A 9131-nucleotide genomic window follows, 5' to 3' on the forward strand; every position below is an offset into this window, starting at 1 on the left:
TGGGGGTAGGTGCTAAGGGCCGGTCACACACACACGGGGAGGGGTTTGTGTCTCCCCATCTCACTCCTCTCTCACTCCCCATGTGCCCAGACCCTCCATCTCCATCAGCCCCAGCGGGGTGTTCGCTGTGGGGGAAGCCATCACCATCCGCTGTCAGTGTTGGTGCCGGGGCAGGAAAGAGCCAAAGTCCTGGGAGAAATCAGGCCCCATGTTCAGCTGTGAGTCCGAGTCCCACGGACACAATCGCCCCAGGGCAGTGGTGGATTCTCCACATGTCAATGGATCTAGTGCAGGCCAGAGGCCTTGCTGGGATGCGTTAGGGCAAAACCCAGGGCTGGGGCCAGACGGGAGCCCGTGAGAGGCAGCGGGGCGAGTGGGAGGCTCTAACTCTTGCTCTTGGCCAGGAAGTCCAGTGCTGGGTGACACCAAGGCCATGTCTACAGTGCAGGCATTTTGCTCAAGAACAAGTGTTCTTGTGGAAAAACTTGTGGCACGTCTACACTGTACGTGAATTCTTGTGCAAGTAAATTTGCAGTAAAGCGTCAGAAAAGAGGGCTTCTTGCACAAGAGTTATTCCTCTCCCCACGAGGAATAAACCCCTTTTGTGCAAGAGCTGTTGTGCAAGAAGGCAGCATGGACGGGCACCAGGGGCTTCGTGAGCAAGACAGTTTTATGGCTAAAATGGCCATCAGAGCTTTCTTACGCAAGAGAGCGTTCACACTGCCATGGACGCTCTTGTGCAAAAGCACATGGCAGGGTGGAGGCGCTCTTGCACGAGACCTTTTGCACAAGAACTCTTGCGTGAAACAGTTCTCGTGCAAGAAGCCTGCAATGTAGGGCAGGGAGCAGCCTATGGGGCTACTGGAGCTGCCGGCTGCAGGATGCCCAGTCAGGGAGTGGGGGGGACCCCTAGGAATGGCTCCAACTTCCCAGGAGGGTGGTCAGAGGCAGGACATTTGCCTGGCAGGGGTGAGGTGGGGGGGCAGTGACCTCACAGTGGCTTTGGGCAGCCCTCAGCATATAAGGCAAAGGGCAGGTGGGGAGGTGGTGACCTCACAGAGAGACCCACATCTCAGGCTGATAAAAGGGGGGGGGGCGGGCCCAGGGGACTTTGGAGACCCCCAGTTGCTTTAGCTCTGGTGCGTCTCCTCCTCACGGGTCCTTTGTGCTCTGTGAGTTCCACATCCCGACACCTTTGTGCAAAAGGTAAGAGCCCCCAGGGGTTTGGATCCCGCCCGGGGCCGGCTGGGTTCCAGGCAGGCCCAGACCTCGGTCAAGGGCCAGAAGGTGATTCCTCCCCTGGGCTGTGTCCTTAGCGCCACTGGGGCTTTCTCCTGGTAGGTTTCCCTTTTCCTCCCTCCCGCCCACATTTCTGCTCTGTTCTTGCCTCTTCTGTGTCCTTCCCCTGCTGCCCCCCCAGCTTGTGACCCAACAGACTAGCTGAAGGATGGGGGGTGGTTTGCAGGAGCCGTGGGGCGGGGGATGCAGCCCCCGTTGAGGGGACTGGGGAGGTGGGGCTGGAACAGGTCTATGCCAGTGTCATTGGGGAGAACGCTCCACCCCCCACAGCTTAGACTCTCCCCTGATTGGCTGAGCAGGGGCTGTTGATGGGCAGGAGACTCAGGTCCTTGCAGTGCCTGTGCAAGACGGAGCCAATAATCAAGGGGCCATTTGGGGGCTGGGGGCAGTCGCTCTGGGGAGTGAGAACCCCTGGATTTCGCTCTTCAAGCTGCGCCCCAAGCTCCCCTTTGCTCCCCTCATTTGCAGAATGGCCAAACGCATCAGACAGTTCTTCAAGAACACCCTGAAGATGGCCCCAGGGCCGGTGGGGAGCAGCTCCTCCGTCCCCGCGGGCGGGGAAGCTGAATCCCACCAGCTCGGGGCGACACGCCCACCGGCCAGGCCCACCCGGACCTGGCTCCAGGGGCGGCTGGGAAGGCGGGACCCAGCCCAGCGGGGCAGCCGGGTAGGGTGGCTCTGGGGCCTCGTCTGTGGAGAGAAACACCTGCCCCAGGAGCCCAGCCTCCATTACCACCAGGGGGCATCGCCCTGCCCGGCCCCCGGGGACCTGCCAGTCTCCGGGAGCCCCCAGCCTCTCTGCACCAGCCCCTGCAGCTGTGGGTCCAGCTCAGTCAGCAGCAGCACCTGGGCCTCCAGCTGCAGCCGGGCCACCTCCTGCAGCCGCTCAGACCCAGGTGAGGGGCCGTGAACACGCTGGGCCCAGGGGCTCACCCAGTACCCGGGCGGGAGGGGCGGGGAGGGGCAGCCCCAGTGTCTGCCCTGCAGCCAGGGCAATGGATGGGGGCGGGGGCTGCTGCTTGGCTCTCTTGTTCCTGGTGGGGGCTCTGCTGAGGGCGTTGGCAGATGTGAGGGTGGAAGGGGGATGGGTCCCTGCGAGGGGCGTGTGGGGCCCAACCTGCCCTGGGTCCCTGACATGGGGGGCGCGTGACCCCTGCTGGCCACTGGAGTCACCCTGGTCCCTTCCCTCCCGCACAGAGTCCCCCTGCGCCTCACCGGAGCGCTGCCGGGAGCGGGTGGACTCCTGGGTGGAGGACGTGTCCATTTACGACATCGAAGAGCAGCTCCACACCCGGGACACGGTAGGAACCTTCTCCACACGGGGGGGACCCGAGTGTGTCGGGCCCCTTCCCAGCACGTCCCCCCCCGGGAGGGGCTTGTCCCTGGGGATCCCCCTGAGGCTCCTTCTCCTGCATGACATGGGCCCCCCAAGCTGGGGTCTCTTCTCATGCACCAGCTGGGCCCCCACAAGCCTGGGACAGCAGTTAGGGGGGGGAGTGTGGGTGCTTGGACAACCAGCAGCTCCCACCTCCGCTCCTGGGAGACCTGAGCCCTGCCGCTATCCGGGGGGGGGGGGGGGGCAGACCCCAGGCTCACAGACTCTCTCTGGGGTGCAGAGCCCAGCCACCCTCCAGCGGTTCCTCCTGGCCATCTCCACCGCCTGCCTCGCCGCCCTCCAAAGGGGCGAGGGCACCCTGGCGACGCGCTGCAGCAGGGACACCGTGGTGGCCAGGATCGTGGTGAGCGAGTTGCAGTGGCCGGGAGGAGGGGAGGGGATACGAGGGGTGGACAGGGGTCTGCCTGGGGAATGGGTGCAGGTGGGGGAGCTGGAAATGGGATGGGTGGGGCCAGGAGCGCTGGAAGGGGAGGTGGACATGGGGGGGGGTTGGTGGAGGAGGGAGGGACAGAGAAATGGGGCAGGTCTGGGGTGCTGGACAGGAAGGGGGATTCGGGACAGGGAGGGGTATCCCCGGGCCATGGGGGGGGGGGGGCTGGAAGGCAGCAGAGCGGGCTGCTGGGGATGCGCCTGGGGAGCAGGGATGAGGAGATTCAGAGGCTGGTCACCAGGGCAGTGAGGGGCAGGAGACGGCCTGGGGACAAGGATTGAGCTGGTCCCAGTTTGGGAGGGGGGTGCTGGGAGGGGCCCTGTGCCGGGCAGGGGGGCTACAGGGCAGCGGGAGGCAGTGGGGTTGGATCCTGCTGGGTGGGGGCGCTGGACGCGTGAGCGTCTCTTGGGGGCCCCAGCCTCACACGCCCCTTTGTCTCCTTGGGTCTCCCAGGAGATCATGGAGGCCTCCCCCCCACCGCTGGTCTTGGCCAATTGCCTCAGCGCCGCCTGCAGCCTCAGGTACCGACCCCCCCGACCCTCCCCCCCAAGAGCAGATCCCCTGACCAGGGAGTGGGAAAGTCTCCTGCTGCTGAATTAACAGTCTCTGCCCCTCTCTCCTGCCAGCACCCTGAAGCCTCCCCTGCAGGCCCAGCTCCTGAGCCCCCTGCTGAGGGCGGCCGTGGGACAGACAGTGTCTGGGGACTGGCAGCAGCATCCCACCCACAATCAGGTACGTCCCCTCCCTCGCCCCCCCCCCCCAACCAGGAGCAGGAGCAGCCTCTGGCGGCCTGGATCCCCCAACCCCAGCCCCCCCTCTGACCCAGGGCTCCCCCTTGTCTTGCAGGAGTTCAGCCGGGGCCTTGCTGATCTCCTCCACACCCTGCTGGCCAATCTCCTCGCCGAGTCCCCAGACACCGCCTGGCTCCAGCTGATAATGGAGGTGAGCCCCGTGGGGGGGACGGGGTCATTGTCCCTGCTTCCCCGGGGGCCGAGGGAGGAGCTGTGTCAGTGGCTGGGGGGGGGGGGGGGCACAGTCTGAGAGGAGCCCCAGGCTCTGCCCAGAACCGGCGCCTCCCTACGGGTCCTGACCTGCCTCTTTCCCCCCCAGCACCTGAGCCCGTGGCTGGAGTCCCGCCTGCCCCAGGAGCGAGCCAGGGCCCTTGGCAGCACCTCGGCCCTGCTGGGAGTCGCCACCACCCTCCCGGGGTTTGACGTAAGTGACCTCGGGGCCGGGGGGTCTGGGGCTGCAGGGCGCGGGGCTGGGAGCGTCCCCGGGAGGCAGAGGCAGGGCGGGGAATGGGCCGGGAGTGATCCGCGTTCCCCTTTCCCCGGGGAGGGGCGACCCTGGGCCCAGGGAGCGGCCGTTTGCGTGGGATAGGATGCTGAGGGACTCCCCCTCTTCTCTCTCCCCTCAGAACTCAGCCGACTGGCCGAGGATGGGTCACCACGTGGCCCAGCTGGGCCTTTTCATTTCGGACCCTTCTGAGGACGTCAGCCGGCTGGCCCGGGAGGGGGTGCACCGCCTCTACCAACTAGTCCTGCACCACAGGGGTGAGTAACCCAGCCGGGACCTGGGCCCCAGGGACACCCTGAAGGTGCCAGCGGCGGGGGGAGGGGACCCAGCCCTTTTCCCCAGACTGGCCCAAGTGTTCCCCTCCTTCTGCCCCCTGTGCCCTTCCATTTGCCCAGGGATGCCTGTAGGGACCCGTGGGAGGGAAAGGGCTCAGACCTGCCAGCAGAATGACCCTGTTCTGTCTCTTCCAGGCCTCAACATCCACCAGGCCGAGGACCTGTGGTGCAGGCACTGGTACAAGGAGAGGTGGGTCCTGGCTCACAGCAACACCGTGAGGGTGGGAGAGGTAAGGACGCGCTGCCAGGGCAGGGCAGGGCTCGGGGGTGGGGCTGGCTGGGGCCCTCGTGCGGGTAGGACGCGGGGTGGAGGCGGGGAGTGAGTCGCTGATCGAATGGTCGATGCATTTTCCCTCGACTATTCGAGCCGTGGACAGGGCGGCGCTGCCCCTTTGTGACGCTGTCCCGGCTTTTCAAAGGGGCGGCGCTTCCTAGGGGCAGTGACGCACGGAGCCCGGATCTCCCGTAGAAGGGGAACCAGGGCGGGACGGGGGGCAACACTTTTTGATGGAGGCCGCTCCAAGATGTTGGCCTGTGGCCTAGGGCTGCTCTGTTGTGCGGAGGGGGTGAGGTCTGGGAGGGTCTTGGGGGCAGGAGGAAGGGGTGACCTGGGGCAGGGGTTGGGGTGCAGGGTGAGGAGAGCGTCTGGGTGCAGGGTCTGGAAGGGAGTTTGGGGAAGGAGGAAGCTGTTTTAGCCCCAGGAGTTGGGGCCGGGCTCTGGGCCGTCAGCTGAAACCTCCTGTGCTCTTGACTTCAGGTCTTTGGGCAGCTCTTCACACCAGAGCAGGAAAACGCCTTTCTGGAGACGGCTCTGCACGCTGCCCGCTCCCCCCTGCGGCGCCACAGCAAGGCCGGGCTGGTCCTGGCCCACGCCCTGCAGGGGCAGGCCCATCAGCTCCTGGGATACATGGTGAGCAGCGGGAGCAAATGCAGGAGAGTGGGGCAGGGGCAGGGTCTCCTTCCCATCCCCTCAGGGAGTCCCCCCCCCCGCCCCTTTCCTCAGGCTGCCCCCACCCCATGTCCTACCCGCATGGTTGGGGGAGAAACCGTGTCCTAGGAGGCGGGAGGGGGCAGAGGTGTCAGGAGCCCTGGGGGGGTCAGGAGCTCACCCTACGGGCTGCAGGCCTGACAGGCGTGACCAGAGAGCAGAACAAGTCTCAGCGCAGGGGGGAGGGGGGTGGAAATTCCGGGGGGCCCAGTACCCCTGAGTCCTTGGGGGATGAACCTCTGACGGATTCTGCTTCCCTTGCAGCAGGAAGACAGCCAGTGAGGGAGCTGAGGAGCCAGCAGCTGCGTCCCCCTCTCCCCAACCCTCCTAATTGTATAGAACTGGATTTAAACTCTGATTAAACAACATTTGAAAAAACATTTGGATTAGGCTTGGTCAATAATTTTTAAAGGGGGGGGCATTTTGGCAACTGATCAAGGGCCACGTTTCTACCGAGGGGTTTGGGGTCTGGGACGGGGTAGTTGGGTGTAGAAGGGAGCTTAGGGTAGGAGCCTGGGTGCAGGGAGGGGGGGTAAGATCTGGGGCAGTGGATAGGGGTGCAGGGTCCAGGAGGGGGCATGGGTGCAGGAGAGGAGTCTGGCCTGAGGGAGGGGCTCTAGGGGGGTGCAGGTCTGGGAGGGAGCTGTGACCTGGGTGAAGGGGGAGCAGAGAGTTTGGGGAAGGGGGTGCGGGTGCCAGAGAGGAGTCTGATCTGGGGGAGGGGTGTCGGGGGAGTGCAGGGTCAGGGAAGGAGCTGTAACCTGGGGAAAGGGGGACGTAGGTTCAGGTGGTCGCCTGGGACAGGCAGTGGGGGAGGGGATGTGGGTGCCGGGGCAGGCTCTGGCTGGGGGGCGCTTACCTAGGCAGCTGCATATGGGGGAGCCCAACTGTCACCTGAGGGGACGGGGGAACTCAATTTTCAACTGTGGGGAATGGAGGAAACAATGTGGAGTGGAGGGAGCGAGATGGGGGGGGGGCTGAATTGTTCCCGGAGGGGAGATCTCCCTGGCTGGGGGGGGGACATTTCCAGCAAAGCCCTCACATAAGAGGGGGACAGACGGGGAGGAGGGAGAGGACGGGGATGGTCAGAGGTCGGGGCAGGTAGAAATGGGGAGGGGAAGGAGAAGGGAAGGGGGAGGAGATGGAGGAGAACAGGGGATGGGAACAGTGGGGAGGGGGGGGTGAGGAGCAGGACAGAAGTAGGGCAGTGGTGAGGATGGCTGGGCGATGAGAGCCCAGTCAGGGCCCAGGGGAGCTGCCCTTTCTGTCCCCGGGTGTCTGGGGGTCTCCCCCACACTCACATAACCCTGCTCCCCAGAGAATCTTTAACGGTTTTTTTCCAGCTCCCACTTTTGGGGGCAGGGATGTGCTGTCAGGAATGGGCGATACCTCAAGTCACATCGGAAACACAGAGACACCCCCCACCACGTGACAGAGGCCAGGGCCACTTTAGGGAGCCCTACAGCAGAAACCTCTTCCCTCTCCCCCCAACCCAGCTTCAGAGGAGGTGACCTCCCCTCCCCCAGGAGGCTGCAGGGCACATCCCAGAGCTTTTTGGGGCTCTCAAGCTTTTTGGCCCCAAACCACCTGGCTCAACATAAACCTTTGCGCAGAGCACCAGTTGCTAATAGAAACGCACCGTTCATTGCGTCATCACGCTGAGCCATTGTGCTAGCGCTGGAGCTCGGGTGCCTGGTTTAATTGGAATTATTACACAGATTCGGCGTTTTAACTTTCTCATGTGAGTTTATCAAACTTCATTTTAAATAACATAAAATATTAATTTCTGTCTACCACACAGGGTTTCAAAGTTTTCTTCATTTAAGGCAGGGATGAGGAAGCTTTTTTGTCTCCAGGGCCACTGACCCCCAGAAAAACCAGTTGGGGACCACACATGAGAAAAGCAAAATACAAAAACCCCTCTTCCAAACCCCCCAAGCCTCACTGAGGTGGGCCCCAACTGAGGCACCTCGCTCCTCTGGCGCTCCAGCCCCACTGGGGTGAGGGGAAGGGACAGGGAGGACTGAGGTTCGGGATCTCTCATTTTTGCCCCCCCTTCAGATGTAGAGGGACCCGCAAATGCCACTAACCCTGGAACCCAGGAGAGTTAATCTGGTGCTGAGAGGTGAGGGGCCTAGCTCAGCCTCCCCGCTCCCAGCCCCACAAGCAGGGGGCTGAGACCCAAAGGGAGGCACAAGAGCTAGCGTCCGCCCTGAGCCCTGGACCCAGCAGAGGAGACACTCAGCCAGGGAGCAGAAATGGAGTCACTAGGAGGTACCGCCCGCGACTAACACTGTCCCTCCATCTCTCGGAGCCCCACCGGGGTCACCGACCCAGGGGCAGACGTCACCATCCGGTGCCAGGGGCCGGGCCAGGACGTGAGGTTCTTTCTGCACCAGGCTGGAGACCTGAACCCTGCCCCCCCCCCCATATACCAGTCCCCTCCCAGAGCCCGGGGGAGGGTCGCCAAGTTTCTATGTCCAGAAGAGGGAACACGGTAGCTCCGCCCCGTCTCTGAAGTCCCTGCCCCACTCACAACATTCACCCTCCCCTATTGGCTTGAATCCCGTGTGGTTCCCAGCCCCTCTGGGGAGCTCAGAGCCAGGCTGGGCTGTGGGAACTAGCGCCCGGGTGTGACAAGGTCCACTGGGCAGCCTAGGTGCCCTGAGCTCTGTGGGGTAGGGGGCTCCTCCCCTGCAGTAGGGACACCGCACCCAGACCGGCCCCACAGGGACTCCAGGGGTACGATGGTCACCGTGGGGTGTCAGCGCAGCACGGCCAGGGCCTGGCACGTGTGAGAGACAGATTGTGAACTTCCTTTCCCTTGCCGAGATGGCTCTTTGTGGTGTCCCTGTACCCACAGGACGGTCACTTGTTTCCTTTCACCTCCCCCTCTTTCCTCTATTTTTTAATTAATTGCTGTTTAATAAATTGTGTTTGCCCTGAGCTCTATGTAACGAGCTGTGGTCGGGAAGCATCCGGAGCACAGAGACCGCCCCAGGCTGGGGACTCCCTGCCCCTGTGCTAAGTGCCCAGGACAAGACTGGGGGGTCGCGCCTCCAGGGATCCTGGCCCAGCCTTGCTGGGGTTACGAGGGCCTTTCCCCCGCTTACAGTGGGAGCAGGGTCAGCCACAGCCCTTGCTGTCCACACAGAGAGTGAAAAGCACCGGAGCCACCTCCCCGGAGCCCGGCTCCTGTGGAAACAAACAAGCGTCTCTGCTCGGGCGACTCCAGCAGGACGGGGAGCCGGGCTGACTCCGCTCACCCCCATTTCCAGAGACAGGCGGGTTTGAGTCCTTGTGTGGGGGTCGTACCCGCAAAGTTTGCCTTCGAATGGCCACCCAGGAAAACCAGGGCCTCCCGGCCACCACTGGCCATCCTCCTGC

The sequence above is a fragment of the Pelodiscus sinensis genome, chromosome 18 (genome assembly GCF_052426305.1).
Source record: "Pelodiscus sinensis isolate ZL-2025 chromosome 18, ASM5242630v1, whole genome shotgun sequence".
Lineage (NCBI taxonomy): Eukaryota > Metazoa > Chordata > Testudines > Trionychidae > Pelodiscus > Pelodiscus sinensis.